We start from the raw sequence: 17755 nt of genomic DNA on the forward strand, positions 1-17755 counted from the left end.
GATGCCTGGTGCCTGATCCCATTGACACCTCATGGTCACACAGGCTGGTGTGATTCTTCCATATGGGCTTTGTTGCTTCTGAGCTAGATGGCTGCTTGTTTATCTTCAAGCCTATAAGACCCCAGATGCTATATCTTTCTATAGCTGGACACCATCAGCTTTCTTCACTACATTTACTTATGCACCCATTTTGTCTTCAGCGATCATGTTGGGAAGGTGAGAATCACAGAATGCCGATTGTTAGAACAAAGTGTTCTTGTGTTAAGGGAATATGTGAGTCGAGGCCCAATGTCCATCTGCAACCTCAATTCTTAACATACAGATATGAGTACACAGTTCTATTCCCCTCTTGTTTTATATATATATTTAAATATGTACATGCCTGCATTTAGACCTCTATAAATAAGTGTCCTTTGCCTCCTGGTTCTTTTCTCTATTTCCTTTTACTTTCCTCTTGTCCGGCCATTATGTTCAGCCTTCATTTGGGTTTAGTAATTCCTCGGTGCTGTATTTCCCGTGATTAAGCCCCACTAGGCTTCCTACGCCCTTCTCTCCATTGATTTTAGTTCACTTGCTGTTCCCTTGTCCCTGGGTTAGTTCTCCCCCCTTCCTTTCTTCCACCTCCTCTTCTCCCATATCCCCCCTGAACCATTGGTCCCTTTCTTTCCATCACCGAATTTTTTATCCTGCCTATCTTATCTAGACAGACATGCAGATACATTAATAAGGGGAGGAAAAAACCAGACAAAGCCAAATAAGACAACAAAGGAAGTCAGGACCAACAAAACAACAACAACAACAACAAAAAGAAAGCCCCTGACAGAAATGGAAAGGCCTATAACTAGTTCAAGGTCTGTTTGTTGGCCTTTACGAGTGTTTTCCAGTTGAGTATGATGGGGTGCCACACTCTGTCTCCAAAGTCTAGTTTTCATATTCCCTGGGGGATTTCCTCACTTTGCTACCATTGCTGCTCTGTTGCACACCCTTAATGTTTCCCCCCAGCATGATGGGGTCAGAATGTGCACAATTCCTGCACTGTGTCTCTAGTATTGTCTCCCCCAGCGCTATGGTTTAGTGAGGGACATTGTGTCTCATTGTGGGGTCGACCCTATGGTCCTTTCTGTGCATTGTCTGCTCTGAGCAGGAACATCGTCCTCGGAGCTTGGTGGGCCAGGATGTCCTCCCCTCCCTCTCCATCCCTTTGCGTTTCTCCTGTGTGCTCTAATAAGACACTCCCCTCTCCCCAAGCTGGAGCCCCAGTGCTGTCTTCTGAGCGGTCTTCTGAGCAGGGGTGGGGAGGTAGAGGGGTGCTGTCCACATAGTTGGGATTGGGGCCAGCCCCACAGACCTCTCTATTGGTTCCCTGGTACATGCTGGTATGTGGTATTCACATCTTGGTGCATCGAGTTGAAACCTGGCCTTTCTCTCCCTCTCCTGTGGAGATATAAACAATACTCTCCCTTTGGGTGGGTCATGCCCTCGTCCCCCACTACCCGTGGCCTTTTTTCCCCCTCTTTCTTTCCCCCTCTTATTAATTGGCTGCCATATGTATCCCTGGATTGGGTTTGACTCCTGCTATAGTTGCTGGACCTCACCCAGGGAAGTATGTATAAAGTAGCTTTTCTCCTATGCCCTGTTTTTTTTTTTCTTTAAGCTTGCCTCAGTGGATTCATGTTGTACTTGTCCTTTTGTGCTTGGCTTACTTCACTCAGCATGATTTCCTCCAGTTCTTCCCATGCGGCAATGTGCTTCGTTCGTTCCTCGCTGTTCTTTAGGGATGCGTAGTACTCCATTGTGTGTATGGACCACAGTTTTTAATAATCCACTCATACAGCGTTCTTTCTGCTGGCTCTAGGAGGCTCTCTAAGGAGAATGAGGACCCTGGGTCCAAATGTTACACTCTGCTCCCAGCTTTCCTTCTTTGGTGACAAGCAGGTCCCCCTGGGCTCTAGAATTGCCTCGCTTTCAAGCCTAGCAGGATGACAAAACCAGCCAGTTCCTCTGTCAGGGTTCCATCCACCTTACTTGGGGTGTCTCCATCCCTGGAGGGTTCTGTGCACCGAGTTTGCATTATCAACAAACATAAGTGGACCATATCCCCCTTTTTTGGACTATAAATACCTTCTTTCCATAGGTGCACCCCATCATTTGGTGGGCATTATAAGAAGATGTAGAGAAAAGCCATGTAGAAATGAATAATCACGTCACCACCGGAAACCCACTACCATTGACTCAATTCTGACTCCTTGCAACCCTATTAGCAGCTCCCGAAGGAAATCCTTGCAGATCAGACAGCCTCACTGTTCTCCCATGGAGCTTCTGGTGGGTTTGAATCACTGACCCTGGGGTTGCATCCAGTGCCTAACCCAGAGCACCACCAGGCCTTCATCACACTAAAGGGGGAAATTCTCTGAATGGAGTAAGTACGGTGCATTGCAGGTGGAATTGTGTCCCACAAGAAGGAGCTGAAGTCCTAGCCCCTGGGCCTGGGAATAGGACCTTGTTTGGGGGAGATTGGGGTTAAATTTGGAGATGCTGTCAGTTCAATGGGCAGCTCTTAATTTAGGAGGGTTACATTCTAATCCCTTTGAGTGGTGCTGTGTGTGTGTGTGTGTGTGTGTGTGTGTGTGTGAGAGGGGGGGGGATTACACACCTAAGGCGGACAGCATGTGAGGAAGGGACAAAGAAGGGTCTTTCTCTAAATGCATCAGCTTGGGGCAGGGGCTACAGGTGGGGGAGGCACATAACTTTGCTGCGACTCTGATTCAGGACATCTTGCCTCCTGAATGGATTGAAAATAAACTGTTCTGTACAGCCACCCACTTTGTGGTATTTGGTTACGGTGGCTCTGGGAGATGGAGACACAGTATTAAAACGCTTCCCTGTGGCACAGGGCTTGTCTGTCATCCATCACTCAGCCACCAGCTTCTTCCCACTCCCTCCATCTCCCCCCAGAGTAGGAGTCGGCGCAGACCTCTATCACTCGGGAGCTGGGTGCAAACCCAGCCTCTGTCTGCACAGAAGGAGATCAAAGACCAGGAAGTTGTGAAAGTCCATTTCAAAGACTGGACCTGGTCAAAAACTGGCACCGTCAGGGTGAGACCAGTTTCTTTGCCGTTTGCTTGTTTGGTGTTGACCCAGCGTTCTCCTCATTCTCAGAAGACGATGACCCAGAAGGCATCTTTCATAAAAGCATTCTGGATGTTGCCCCCCATTGGTGAAGGTGAGAGAGGTGTATTTTGCAATCCACACTAAAGGCTGCAACCCCTGCATTTCATCAGCAAGCGCTTCAAGTCCTCGCCACTTTCAACCAGCTCGGTTGTGTCATTTGTATCCCATAGCTTGTTAATGAGCCTTCCTCCAATCCCGATGCCGCATTCTTCTTCAAAAGAATCCAGCTTCTTTGATGATTTGCTCAGCATACAAACTGAATGAATATGGTGAGAGGATGCAGGACTACCTCTCTCTTTTCCTGATTTTAAGGCATGTTCTGTTTGCAGTTGCCTCTTTATCCATGTGCAGGTTTTCATGAACACAATGAAGTGTTCTAGAATTCCCATGCTTCTCAAGTTTATCCATCGTTTACTATGATGGTGTGGAATAGTAAAACTGGTGGCATGATGAAATTCACCTATACCTTGTCTGCATGTTCCCACTCAGTCATTTGATTGGAGTTACAAAAACTAGGAATTGAAGAGCACTACCAAGGAATTCAACCGTGCCACACTGTAAAATCTAAAATTTTGATTCCATAAAACTGATGTGCGCTATTCGATACTATAAAAGACCTGGTTTTAGTTTAAAAAGTAAAAGTTCTTTTGCTTCATTCTGGAATGTCAAAGCAGACAATACGGTCTTTCATTTTTGGCCTGCAGTGGTAATGAGGCTGAGGATTCTTTAGAAAAATATGGTCTGTTTTTGTCGTTATGTTTGTGTATTTATTTTCTATTTTTGCATAAATCGACAGGATTTTATTGTGAAAGCATGTCAAAGTCAATCTCTGAAATGAACCCTACTTGCTGCCTTAGAGGACAGGGTTTTCCCATGTAGAAGTCAGACGAGCCATTACTCATACTTTAAGGAGACCGTGAGCCCAAGTGCAGCAGCATAGGCCGTAGGAAACACACTGCTCTTTGAGCAAGAGTCAGACAGATGATCTTTGTTCTCTGCCTCCGAAGTTTCAGAGCTCTAAACTTTTTTTCCTTTTCAGACATCCTGAGGTCAAGCCTAGCGCCACCCTTCTAATGAACGAGAGGGCTTCCAAAAGTTCTTGTGAAAAATCCCGTTGTCTGCTGATTCCGTTTGTTCCATGAGTTTTTGCAGCCCCCTCATATTTCTTCCAACATCTGCTTTCTTAAAAAGTCTTTTCTGAGGAACATTCTTTGTCTGCTCTGCTCACTTGGGTCAAGTTGGATCAAGTTGTATGCCAGTAGCATAATTTTGTTTTTCAATCATCCAAAAAAGATTGCAATCAATCAATAATAAACAAACAAACAAACAAACCCTCAAGGTTAAAACTGTGTCTTTGATGGGGTCTGAAAAAATGATTTACTTTTCCTAACTACAAATATAATCCGTCAACCAAACTCATTGCCATCAGTCGATGCCAACTCACAGCAACCCTATAGGACAAGGTGGCACTGTCCCTGTGAGTTTTTTAGACTGTAACTCTTTTTTTAATTATTTATTGGGATTCAATACATAGTTCAGTCACATCAAGTGGAATTGTACAATTGCTACTGCAATTAGTTTCCAAGCATTCTTTTTCTACATGGGCTCCTTGACATCATCTCCCCTTTACCCCACCCCCACCACTGTACCCACCCCCCTGCAAACGCAATCTACTGGCTGTCCATACAGATTCATCATATACTGAAAAATGGAAAAGCGTATAACACAACTTCAATAGGGTGACTTCCAATCACATAACACCTCGGAGATATACCCTAATATGAACAAACAAAAAAACAAATAAAGCAATGCAAACCAAAAACATAGAAAGTTTTGGAAACCAGTTCAGGCCCAGCCTGTGTCATAGGAAGTATCTCCTGACAAAGTTGTAACTGTTCGCATCAGATTAATGCCTTTGATATTCTTTACTCCTCTCTCTCCAATGCTCTGTTTAGTGACCACTTTCACCCCATCCCTCAATATTAGGGAGGGGATGTTCTCGGTGACTTACTTCCTATGTAGCTCCACAAATGAATCCTGGGCTACCCTTGTCACCACTGCCTTGTGCACACTGGATTCTCACAATTTGGGCTCTGATACTAATCTCTCCTTCAATTTTGGATTGCGTGGATTACAATCCTTCGGTGACTGAGGATAGTGTGCTTCTTCCATGTGGGCTTAGCTGACCTCTCACTTAGCTGGCTGCTTGTTTGGAGACAAGCCTTTAAGACCCCAGACGCTATTTTATCTGATAGCCGGGCACCATCTACATTCTTGCACATTTTGCTATAGCACCCGTATCTTCTGTGTTTCCTTCCTGAGGGTGAGCAGGTATTGAGCAGGGCCATGATGTAAGAACTACTGTATACACTCGTGTATATGCCAAGTGTTTCAGCACATTTTTTAATGCAGCTTTTGTGGTAAACTTAGGTGCCTCAGCTGATACTTGGGTCAGCTTATACTCGAGTATATACAGTAATTGTTCTTAAATTGGAGCTAGGAGTTAATGTGAGCCCCAAACCCATTCCTGGATCTATGCCTTTTCTTCCTTTTAATTTGTTGTCACTTAGGTAGCCTGTAACTCTTGACTTGCTGGAAAGCTCCTTCTCCCCCCCCACCCCCGCCCCCTCCCAGGAGTGGCTGGTGGTTTCAAACTGCTGTCCTGGTGGTTCAGAGTCCCACGTGTAACTACATCACTGGGGCTCCTTAACTACAAATATCGTGTCTTTGTAATCAAATACTTATGTACAATAATACACAGTCCTTTGGCTGTCAAAGGAATGTATAAAAGGAATGTAAATGGAGGAATCTTGAGTTATTTCTAGCAGCAAGTTTTAGATTTAAGTGGAAATTGGGTAGAGAGAGGGAGAGTGCTACACGGGGACGAGCAGGGTTGCTAATGGAATTATTTGGTGTGGAATCCGGCTTGTGAAGCCTTGAGAGCCTGTAGAGTCCTATTCGAATGGGTCAGCTCATTTGCACTTTCGCCTGCAGTCTTGATGCTCTCAGCCTGACTCGGAAGGACAGGTCTCTAGGGATGAAGGACCCCTGCATGTTCACTGGAATAGATCCCATTTGGTCCTGCCGGCAACCTCATTTTCCCTTACCTCCCCACCATCTCCAGAACCCCACCCAGGCCCTTCTTGGGTCTGCCTTCACCCTGTCATGCTCACCGTGAGCCTTTAAAGAGAGGTGCAGATGAAGAAACATGTCTCAGATACTCCGTGCTGGGTTGCAGGCAGGGAAAGGAAGGTGCTGAGAAAACCAATCAAGTCTAGTGTGTAGCCTCTGTGTACTTGTTTGTCCTATGGTTGTCAAGGAAATTTCCAGAGCCAGGTTTTGGTTTTTCTGAATTTCCTTCCTTGGGGGAGGCGCTTTGACTGTTTCCATAATTACTGGCAACCCTGGTTGTACAGATGAGGAGCTGTCCCCTCCAGGGCAGGGCAGTGCTGGTCCTGGAGCCAGGCAACCCCCGTTGCTCCTGCACAGAGCATTTCTGCAGCCTCCTAGGCTGCTTCTCGGCGGGGCTCTTTATTGTGAGTGGTCATGGTCACCTGTGCGTGTGCGTGTGTATGTGTGTGCGTGTGCATGTGCATGTGCATGTGCGTGTGCGTGGTCTCTGTATGCTCGCTTTTCGAATGTCTCTTTTTGCTCTCAGGATTGCGGCTCACTGTATTGGGACACGGACTCAGTGTCATAATCGGAGTGGGGAAAGAGCTCTTGAGGGTTAAAGAGTGTCTCCTGCCTCTTAGCTCTGTTCCTCTTTACAAAATTGCTCTTTAGCTCAATAGACTCTTCTCCCTTTCAGGCTTCCTTGACTTCCCACTTCTAGTTTCTAGGCAATAAAAAGGAGGGATTGCATTTCTCTCCTATCCTCTCCTACCTGAATTCTACCCATCTTTCAAGATTCAGGCCAGTTGTTATCAAGGCAGTCTTCCTGTATCCCTACAGTGGAACATTCTCAAATTCGGTTGCCTAGCCCATTTCGGTTCTTGCTGATGGACTGACTGATGGCTTTCCACCTGGTGGTAAATAGTGTGTGCTTCATCTTTTCTGCACATCTGTAGGCAGAGAGAGCAAGCTTCAATTCCTCTCCCAGACTTCCGGCTCCTTGTGACCCTGGATGTGCCTGGGGAGGTGGGTAGTGGTGGGGGGAGGACCATAAAGAGAAGAATGAAGATCCTTTCTAGCAATGAATGAAGCACAGGGTTGATTATACAAGGGGCATTTTGTCTCAATGAGTAAAGGTGGGGGAAAGTAGATGCACTTATTTCAGACGGGGGAAACCATGTTTTCCCTTCCGTAAGTTACCAAAGTGACCACACTAAAAAGATCTATTGTATGTATTTAAATCTCAATTAAAATCAGGAACAGGATATTTTATTAATTAATATTCTGTATTTTAAAGTTTATATAGTTATAAAATAGGTGATATAAGATAATCTTTATCATTATAAAATATGTGTCCATGCGGATAGGATGAAACAGGTAATGGGACTGTTAAAAAAATAGAAATTGAAGAGAGGGACTTCTTTCTAATGCTCTCCTCATTAAGGCTTTAGAAAATTGATTTGTGTCAGTTAACATATGAAAACAGGAACCATCTGATGGTTCTTAATTTTATCTATACCTTTAATATCTTAAAAAATGAAGTAGACCTTAATTTGATCAAAGTTACAAATGCACGGTGCTTAAAGAGAGAGTTCTGGTGTAAGAGAGTTAATAATCATGAAAGGGCTGTGATTTTTACATATTAGGAAAATTCCCCCTCCTGCCTCAGTTTGCATTGATGGTTGTGGAAAGCACAAGGCTCTTGGGCCAGAGATGGATGGCGATGGCAATGGCAGTGCTCTGAGAATCAGTACATGTTATATTAGTTTCCTGGGTCCCACTTCCCACAGTTCAATGTCACAAGGGCCAAACGAAGCACAGCAGGTAGTGGGCTACATCATAGGATTTTGCAGGGATGTAAAATTCAGGTTACATCCCTAATCATAGGGAACCTGAATCTTTTATATTGGGCAGGAGGCATGCTTGTCTTTGCTTTAAGAAACAATTTTTACGATACAGGAGGTAAAAATACTTGCCCTTTGATAGAGAGAATACTACTATTTCTTTTAAGACTCTTTGCTGTACAGGCATTTTAGAAACAGATAATAAGGAAAAAATGGGCAATTAGTACTCCACTTGCAAGGTGTGTAGGAATAGGATGAGTACATGGAGCCTTGTCTCCCAACAGAGTTGTGATTATGAAATTCATCCTTCTTCCCCTCGTGGCCCCCTGGCTTTTCTTACTCCATACAACAGCATTGTCCAACAAAAATACTATGTGAGTCACATGCGTAATTTTCTAGTGGCTGCATTTCACTTATTTTTCTTATTCTTCAGCAAGACAGCAGAAAAGAGGATTTATTGTGCACATGGCTTTGAGCCACAACTGAGAACAAAACAAATCCAGAATGTTGATGGTCCAGGACAGAGGATCAAACTCATACTGAGTAGGTAGAGCAAGGCGGGCCTCTCAGGTGTTCACAGAGATCAGTTGAATGGTGATGGAAGTTCTCTATCCATAGAGATGGAAGTTCTACGCAATAGCATGCAGTCAACAACTCCTGCCAGGGGAACAGCCTTAGACATTCTATATTTCTGTGGGTGTACCTGCGTGAGTTGTTTGACCCTCTGCCTCAACTTTCTTGTCTTGTGTTTCTGTCTGCATATTTGCTTCTTCCTATAATTGGCTCTCATGGTTCAGAGGTTTCGAACAGATGGAGCTATGGCCAGGAGCAAGTAGCATTCCTCCCCACCCTCCCACCCCAGGCTCCCCAAAAAAGGAAAAAGAAACAGTTGAAAAATTAACAACATATTAACCCATTATATAATATTTTTATCATTTTAATACATAAGCAACATAAAGTGGTATTAATGGGGTATCCAAATGGTACATGAGACTGGTACACATATTATAATTATATCTTATACAGTATTCCTGTGAAATATAGTCCTATTGTATTAGTTATGTTGTACCACTGTAATGAAAATTACCACGAGTGATTTTAAAGAACACCCATTTCCTTCCTAGTTCTGAAAGAACGGTAGTGGTTTTAAAGAACAGCTATTTCCTTCCTAGTTCTGAAAGCTGAAAGTCCCAATCAGAGTGCTGTGTCCCTCCGTAGCACCCTTCTTCCCACTGTGTGCATCTCTGTCAGTCCCCTTACAAGACATCACCTAGAAATGATTGGGTTTAGGACCCACCCTGTTCTGGCTCTGTCTCATTAACAACAAAAGAAAAGTTCTCCCCAAACCAGGTCATCATATGATAGCTATGGGAATTAGGACTCCCACATTTCTTTTAGGAAGGTACTATTCAATCCGTAACCCTGAACGAAAGCTGGGTTCTCGAGAGTTTAAACTGCTTCAGCTTTTAAAATTTACTTCTAAATTATCAGCGTTAAACATGTTTACTTCCTCGGTCATACTAGCCACAATCCCACTATAACCACCTTATTGGATAACAGCCCTAAACCAGGTGCCACCACACCAGTTCCTACTGATATTGATCCCGACTATAGATAGCTCTTAAAACAAACATTTGTGTGATTCTGTATCTCTACAGCACATGCTGGTATTGTGGCTAGGTCTTTCCAAATAAAGTCTTTCTGTTGACTTTTTATTATGAAAGATGCGGAACTAATTCTCTTTTATGCTCAGCCTCGCACCACACAGGAGCTCACTTCTCAGCCCTGCCTCCCAATTAGCTGTTCTCATAATTTTTGGTTTTAGGGCCCTTTATCATTGTTTAACAATTATTGTGAATCACAAAAAGCTTTTGTTTGTGATATATATATATATATATATATATATATATATATGCCAGTAATTATCCTACTAGAAATTAAAACAAAAACACACTATACTGGTTTTTATCTTTTTAAACCATGATTAGATTAGTACTTTACATATTGATTAAGTGATATTTCTAATGAAAACTCTTCATAAAAAATTAGTGAGAAGAACTGTTTCTTGGACAAATATTTGATGTTTGGCTTATTAGAAGACAGGTGGATTCTTATGCTGGCTTCTGCGTTTACTCTGTTGAGAAATCGCACCTAATGTGGCCTCTGAAATTTGGGCTCCACACCTCGACTAAAATGGGAATGGAAAAGTCAGAGTCCCCTGGTACTATTATGGGAACACTTTTGAGAGCTTCTGATTTATGGCAAAATTTTATTGGACTACATTTCAGTAGTCCATGGTTATAGATTTATAACCATCGTATATGTTTTTCCTATTCTGAGCTCAGAAGCAACTCATGATAACTTTCTTTTATTGCACTTTTTCAGTTTTCCTGGTGTCAATGTCCTATATTTGTGTTGTTCACGCTGTGTGTTTAATTTGTTCACCTCTGGACCATCGTCGCTGTCTAAGTCTTTTCTCAGTAAACCCTTTCACAGTAGGAACCCTCTGTCTTCTTAAGATCTTCGGAAGCTGCTCGTTCTGCTTCCTGCAAGATGGGTGACTCCTTGGACAAGATGGGTGACTCCTTGGACAAGATGGGTGACTCCTTGGAGCAGCTAGCTGCACCGCCGTCACCCTGGAATTTGTTGTTGCCATGACCCTTAGGGTTACCTTCGTCTCGGGCACGGGGAGCGCCTTTTGTTCTCGTCAGCTTTTTCTTCAGAGGCAGCATCACAGAAACGGTAAGCCAAACTGTTTAAGTTCATACCCTGGCTCTTCCACTTCCTAATTCTGCTATTTCATTTGCTTTATGTCTACATTTCTTCATCTTAAAAATAATACCGTCTCTGGAGGGCTAAGCAGCTCTGGTGTCATAGTGGTTAGGCATTGGGCTAGGACCCAGAGGTTGTCAGTTCAAAACCAGCAGCTGCGCTGGGAGAAAGATGATGTTTTCTACTCCCATAGAGGCTTGAGGGCTCAGAAACCACAGGGGCAGGTCTGATCTGTCCGTTGGGGACCTGTGGGTCAGAAATAGCTGGACGGCAGTGAGGGTTTTCGTTTTTGTTTGTGATTACAGTGTAGTTGTCTGGTTATTCAAATTCCTAGGTTGAAAATAGTTTTCCTCAGAATTTTGAAAACCTCAATCCATTTCCTTCTAACTTTCATGTTGCTGCTGAGAAGTCCACGGCCATTTGCGATTCGTTATCTTTTGAATATTGCATCTCTGGACACTTAGAAGAGGTTCTCTTTTCGCCACTGTTGTAAAGTTTCACAAGGTAGTTCTCTGGCTCAGCCAAAGCAGACCGGCTGCCATCAAGTCCGTTATGAACGCCAGCAACCGGAGAGGAGCGGCTAGAGCTGCCCCACACGTTTGCAGGGCTGTCTTTTTTTAAAAAAACAATCATCAACACAATCCATTTTAAAAGTGTGTTCATTCTTGTATTCATCATTATTAGCTCCCTATTTCCCTCCAACCTCCCCTGCCATAACCCTAAGAATTTATTAATCTATTGCTATCCCTACAGATTAACCTTTTCTGGATTTCATATAAAGAAAATCATGCCTTACCCCCCGCCCCCGAAACAAAACAAACAAAACAAAAAACAACCCCAAAGCAACAACAAAATAAAGCAGGACTTCATTAAAATCTACAAATTGAAACTGGGTCAAAAGGGAAAACAAATGGTAAGATGTTAAATTTTAACCTCCTTATATCTGCAGTGATCCACTGTCCAGTGCACAAGACTATTCACATCCCTGGTCAATGGATCTAAGGACCCCAACAGAGGCTTAATCCTCTTAGGAGCTTTGCAAATGGATTTTCAACTTTCCCTGTGCTCCGATACAACCCTCCCCTCATGCCCAGCATAGTTTTCATCAGCAGCAATCCTTTGATCACCCTGGCTGGTGTGCTTCTTTCCTGCAGATTTAGATGGTTGCTTGTTCTAAGGAGCCTTTGTCTCCAAACAGGAGTCTTTCCAATACTACCACGGGCTGCAAACCTTTACTAGAGCAAACGGCTGCATCTTTCTCCAAACGGCTGATCATTTGGTTAGCAACTGAGTATTTAACCACTGCACCAACAGGACTGGTACTTCTTGGTCAAGGCTATTTAGTATGTTGTGCTGGGCACCAAGAGCTCTTTCAGTTTGCTAAAACTAATGTCCTTCTTTTCATACACGTTTTCCTTTGATGGACTTATTCCCTTCAGTTTCTTCTTTCTCTTATAGAACAATTGTGATTTGAGTCTCCTGGACACATCCTCTAATTTACTTCTATCCTCTGTTTTTAATTAATTAGTTAATTATTTTGCTTTGCTTTTTAAGAGTTGCCCTTAAAATATTTTACTGTAGCTCTTATACCTTCAAGAAGAGCTTTTTTTTCTGACTCCTGTTTTTTCTCCATCGTCTCTTGTTCTTGTTTCATTGCTGCAATAGTTCATAACAACACTGGTTTGGTTTTCTTTCTGAACTTTTATCTTCTGCCTGTGTTTGTCCATCTCCCATAGGGCCCCTTTTGGAGCGAGTGTACATTCTGCCCACTCCTTGGCAACGTAATTATGCTGTTCCTTTCAGCCAGAGGGAGACTCGGCTTCTCTTGAATCTGGACCAGCCTCAGGATGGTTTTTTGCAGATAAGAACAAACGGACCTGTTCTGGAGCCTAAGCCTTAGGAGGCCTTGCAGGTTCTACCTTGCCCTCGTGGAACGCTGCCCCGAGTGTGCTAGGTCAGGAAGCCGGCCCAGCCCCACCAGAGGATGAAGGTGTCCTTGCTGACAGCCAGCACCAGCAGATGGGAGCGAGCTAGACGGTTCATCCACCCTGGCTAACCTTCTAGGTCAATGTAGCTGAGTCCGGGAGACCAGGACACAATCAGAAACAACCTTCAAAGTAGTGAGATAGAACACAGCTCTTGTTTGTAGGCCCAAAGTATTGTGATGCCTTATATAAAAATAGGTTATTAAGACTTCCCTGAGGTATTTTTCCCCTGTTTTGTTTTTTATTTCCTTTGTGCCACAGACAGTTCTCGGGTGTCTGCTAATTCTCTGTTCTCTGAAGCATAATCCTGGAAGGTATAAACTTGCCTGCCAATAATCTGGACATTGAGTAGGGAAGGTTTCATTGCACCCCTCTGTTTTCAGGGCAGCACAGCTGCCCGCACCTGTATTTGTACCCTCTTAAATCAGACACCCTGTAGTTTACATTCTCCAAAGTTGTTTTCTGGGGTCGGGAAGGGTCTTTGCTTAAGAAGAAAAGAGGAACTGATCTACGAGTCTTTTTTTCCCTTTCAAGTTAGTCTTACATTTTCTTTTTTCAAGTCATTTTATTGGGGGCTTGTACAACTTTTATCACAATCCATACATTCATCCAAACACAGGGCTCTAAGAACTGCTCTCCATAATAAATACTCATAAATCCCAAGAAATACAAGCCCCAAAGACAGACTAAAGGGACACTGCTGTTGGCATGGTTAAGCACTTAGCAGCAAACACAAGGTTGGCAGTTCGAATTCACCAGCTGCTCCACAGCATAAAGGTGTGGCAATCTGCGTCCATAAGATGACAGTCTTGGGAAGCCATTGGGGCTTTGATTAGGAACTGACTGGCAGCAGCATCTGTTCGGAGGTATTGGTTTTTGATTCTTGCTCATTCAGGGTTTATAAGACCTGGCAACTCTCCTCAGGGGTATGGTATGGATGCCTTTCCTCTAGAGGGGACTTCTTTGTGGCCACCACGATGAATGGTTTGACTGGGCAACCATGACAGAAGGTAGTCATTCTACCACGTGACGGGAGGAGACAAAACCAAATTCCGAAAAGCAACGGTTCCCAGCCTGTCACCTTTACAGAAGCACACAGCCAGGCTTTTCACCACTCACTGAGCGCGTTCAGATCAGCCACCTTGAAGCTAGCAGCGAATTACAAAATGCCTGTGCCACCCCCCAAAAAACAAAAAGACCCAAACTCACTATGAGTCATTTCCAACTCACAGTGACCCTATAGGACAGAGTAAAACTGTACCTGTGGGTTCCTGAGACCATCAATCTTGCCGGGAGAAGAAAACCTTATCTTTCTCCCATGAAGCGGTTGGTGGTTTCAAACTGTTGGCCTTGTGGTTAGAAGCTCAATATTACTCCGACGATGGCCACTAAGGCTCATTTTGTACCGTCCCTAACAAAAGCCCAAACCAAACTCATTGCCTACTCAAAGGCGACCCTACAGGACAGGGTAGAACTGCCCCTGTGAGTTTCTGTGACAGTCTTTACAGTGGCAGAAAGTCTAATCTTTCCCCTATGGGGTGGCCAGTGTTTTCAAACTATTGACCTTACGTTATGGTTCACAGTCCAACACACAGCCACTACACCACCAGGGCTCCCCAAAGTGCTTCCAGCAAGCAGCGTAAAATAGTAACTTCTATAAATTCTTTATCGCTGCCAGTTTAGGCATACCTCACTTTACTCGGTCTCACTTTACTGTGCAGATACTGTTTTTCATGAATTGAAACTGTGGCAATCCTGCCTTGAACAAGACCACCAGCCTAAGTTTTCCAACCGTATGTGCTCATTATTGGTCCTTTGTACCACATTTTGCTACGTCTCGCCAATGTTCAAACTATCTGATGAAAAATAGCAATTTTAAAGAACTGGACCAGAAGACCCACTCTCTAGATAATAGGTGCTCTAGAAAAGTAAATGGGAGAGGGGGGGAATGGAAGACAGTCAACAATAAAATAATTCAAGACACTTTCCAGATGAAGAAAACAGTTTACAGATGAAAAAACTCTGCCTTAGCACAACAGATGAATATAGATTCATCCAAAGTTATCTTATTATGCCATGTCAGATTACTGGGGGCTAGAGAACAGGGGAAGTCCTACAAGCTTTGAAAGATCGGGGAGAGAAATAAGCTACATAAAAACCATCTACAAGAAAGAATATCTTCGTCTCCACACTTTTTCTCAAAAGCAACAGAAAGGAGAAGCCAGAAAATAATAGAGAAGGCAATGCCTTCAATACATTGAAGGAAAAGAATTCCATGAGAATTCTTAAACCAACCGAACTATTAAGTAAATATGAGTAAAATGAAAACAGTTTCAGGTAGGCAATTGTCATAATATTTGAGGACTGAGCTGCATGAAGAGGAAAGTATAGGTCAGCCAAGAGGAAGACTTAAGAATCACATGGAGTTTTAACACTAGAAAGAAGCAAAGGGACTCCTCAGGATTATGGTACAGAAGTATTAGTCTACATAGGGCAGGTCCCACCAGGACATCCCTCACTGACCCATAGCGCCACAGGATTGGGGTGAGGGGGAGACTGGAGACACAGTGCAGGAATTGTGCCCAATCTGACCCCACCACAGAGGCAAAACACTAAGGGCGTGCAACAGAACAGTAAGGGGAGCAGAGCAACAAAGTCCCCAAAGAATAACAAGAATAGGCTTTGGGGTCAGGGCGTGGCACACCATCAGACTCTACCACTTGACCAGGTAGCACTGCTAAAGGTCAACAAACTGACTTTGAATTATTTATAGACTTTTCTTTGTCGTTGGTTTTGTTGTTGTTGTTTCTTTTGTTGCTTTGTTTTGCTCTGTCTTGTTTTTTGTGCATGTTATCATCTCTGCATGTCTATCTAGATGAGCTAGGCTGGATAAACAATCTGGAGGAGAAAACAAAGGGACTGATGGTTCGGGTGGGGGGACATGGGAGAGGGTGAGGCAGGGGGAAGGAAGTGGGTGTTAACAAACCCAGGGACAAGGGAACAACTAGTGATCTAAAATTGATGACGAGGAGGGTATAGGAGGCCTTGTAGGGCTTGATCAAGGGCAATGTAACAGAGGAATTACTGAAACCCAAATGAAGGCTGAACATGATACCGGAACAAGAGGAAAGGAAAAGGAAATAGAGGAAAGAACTAGGAGGAAAGAGTATTTATAGAGGTCTAAACACAGGCATGTACATACGTAAATATATTTATATATGACGATGGGGAAATAGAGCTGTGTACATATATTTATAGTTTTAGTATTAAGGTAGCAGATGGACAGTGGGCCTCTACTCAAATACTCCCTCAATGCAAGAACACTGTTCTATTAACCTGGCATTCTATGATGCTCACCCTCCCTAAACAATCACTGAAGACAAATGGGTGCATAAGCAAATGTAGTGAAGAAAGCTGATGGTGCCTGGCTACCAAAAGATAAAACATTTTGGGTCTTAAAGACTTGAAGATAAACAAGCAGCCATCTAGCTGAGAAGCAACAAAGCCCACATGGAAGAAGCACACCAGTATGTGTGATCATGAGGTGTCAATAGGATCAGGTATCAGGCATCAAACACCCAGAACAGAAAAAAATCCTGTCATTGTGAATGAGGGGAAGTGCAGAATGGGGACCCAAAAGCCATCTGTAGGCAACTGGACATCCCCTTACAGAAGGGTCGCGGGTGAGGGGACAAGCCATTCAGGGTGCAGTATAGCACCGATGAAACATACAACTTTCCTCTAGTTCTTTAATGCTTCCTCCCCACCACTATCATGACCCACCCCAATTCTACCTTACAAATCCAGCTAGACCAGAGCATGTACACAGGTACAGATAAGAGCTAGAAACACAGGGAATCCAGGACAGATAAAACACTCAGGACCAATATTGAGAGTAGCCATACCAGGAGGGGAAGGAGAAGATGGGGGGAGAGAGGGGAAAATGATCACAATAATCTACATATAACCCCCTCCCAGGGGGACGGACAACAGAAAAGTGGGTGAAGGGAGACACTGGTCAGTGTAAGACATGAAAAATAATAATTTATAAATTATCAAGAGTTCATGAGGGAGGGGGAAAATGAGAAGCTGATACCAAGGGCTCAATAGAAAGAAAATGTTTTGAAAATGATGATGACAACGTATGTACAAATGTGCCTGACACAATGGATGTAGGTTGTGGTAAGGATTGTGATAAGAGGTGTACGAGCCCCCAATAAAATGATTTGGGGGGAAAAGAAGAAGCAGAAGCATTCGTCTAGGGTGTGGAATAGGCCACTGGCCAGCACAGCAGACGACAAAAACAAGCGACAGCAAGCAAGCCCGAGAGCCTTTCAGGCAATGTCGTGAAGAAAATGGAATCGATGGGAAGGAACATATTGAAATAGCAATTTAAACAACTGGCAAAGCTTGTGGTTGAATTTATAATAACTCCATTAAAACAAACAAAATTATATCCCCAGTAAAGCTGGCTGGGGATATGCTCGTTGACATCCAAGACATCAAAGAGTAAGGCAGTTATGAAAAATAAGGAAATGTGATGGTGCTGTATAGCAAGTGTTAAACTGTTAACCACAAGGTCAAGAGTTCAAGCCCCTCAGTGCTGCCTCAGAAGAAAGATGAGGCTAACTACTTCTGTAAAGATTTACAGCCTCAAAAACTCTCCACAAGGTTGCGGTGAGTCAGAATCGACCCCATAGTGGGTTTGTACAAATGAAGTAACCTTGACCTCAAAGTGTTAAGAATCAGAGAGAAAAGGTGAAGTGGTAGAAGGGCACAACCCAGTTCAAGATTGTTGTTAGTGATTAAAAGAGAGGAATTATGTGGAATAAAGTCCCCAAATCACTGGTGATCATATCTAGGTTTCTGCTT

The 17755-nt window shown here is 43.6% G+C and overlaps 1 protein-coding gene across 3 annotated transcripts in view; it reads left to right on the forward strand.

Annotated features, from left to right (window-relative positions):
* Nucleotides 1-17755, forward strand: part of GCNT1 (glucosaminyl (N-acetyl) transferase 1) — a 43943-nt gene that overhangs the window by 18260 nt on the left and 7928 nt on the right. The window contains exon 3 of one of the 3 annotated variants that reach the window (XM_045288571.1): nt 10646-10868. The exons of the other annotated variants lie outside the window; for them this stretch is intronic. The gene's annotated coding sequence lies outside the window, so the exon portion shown is untranslated. The remainder of the gene's footprint in view (nt 1-10645; nt 10869-17755) is intronic. 3 annotated transcript variants of the gene reach the window in all.

The sequence above is a fragment of the Echinops telfairi genome, unplaced genomic scaffold (genome assembly GCF_000313985.2).
Source record: "Echinops telfairi isolate 266 unplaced genomic scaffold, ASM31398v2 ScPeMD7_22;HRSCAF=79, whole genome shotgun sequence".
In the NCBI taxonomy this organism is placed as follows: Eukaryota; Metazoa; Chordata; class Mammalia; order Afrosoricida; family Tenrecidae; genus Echinops; species Echinops telfairi.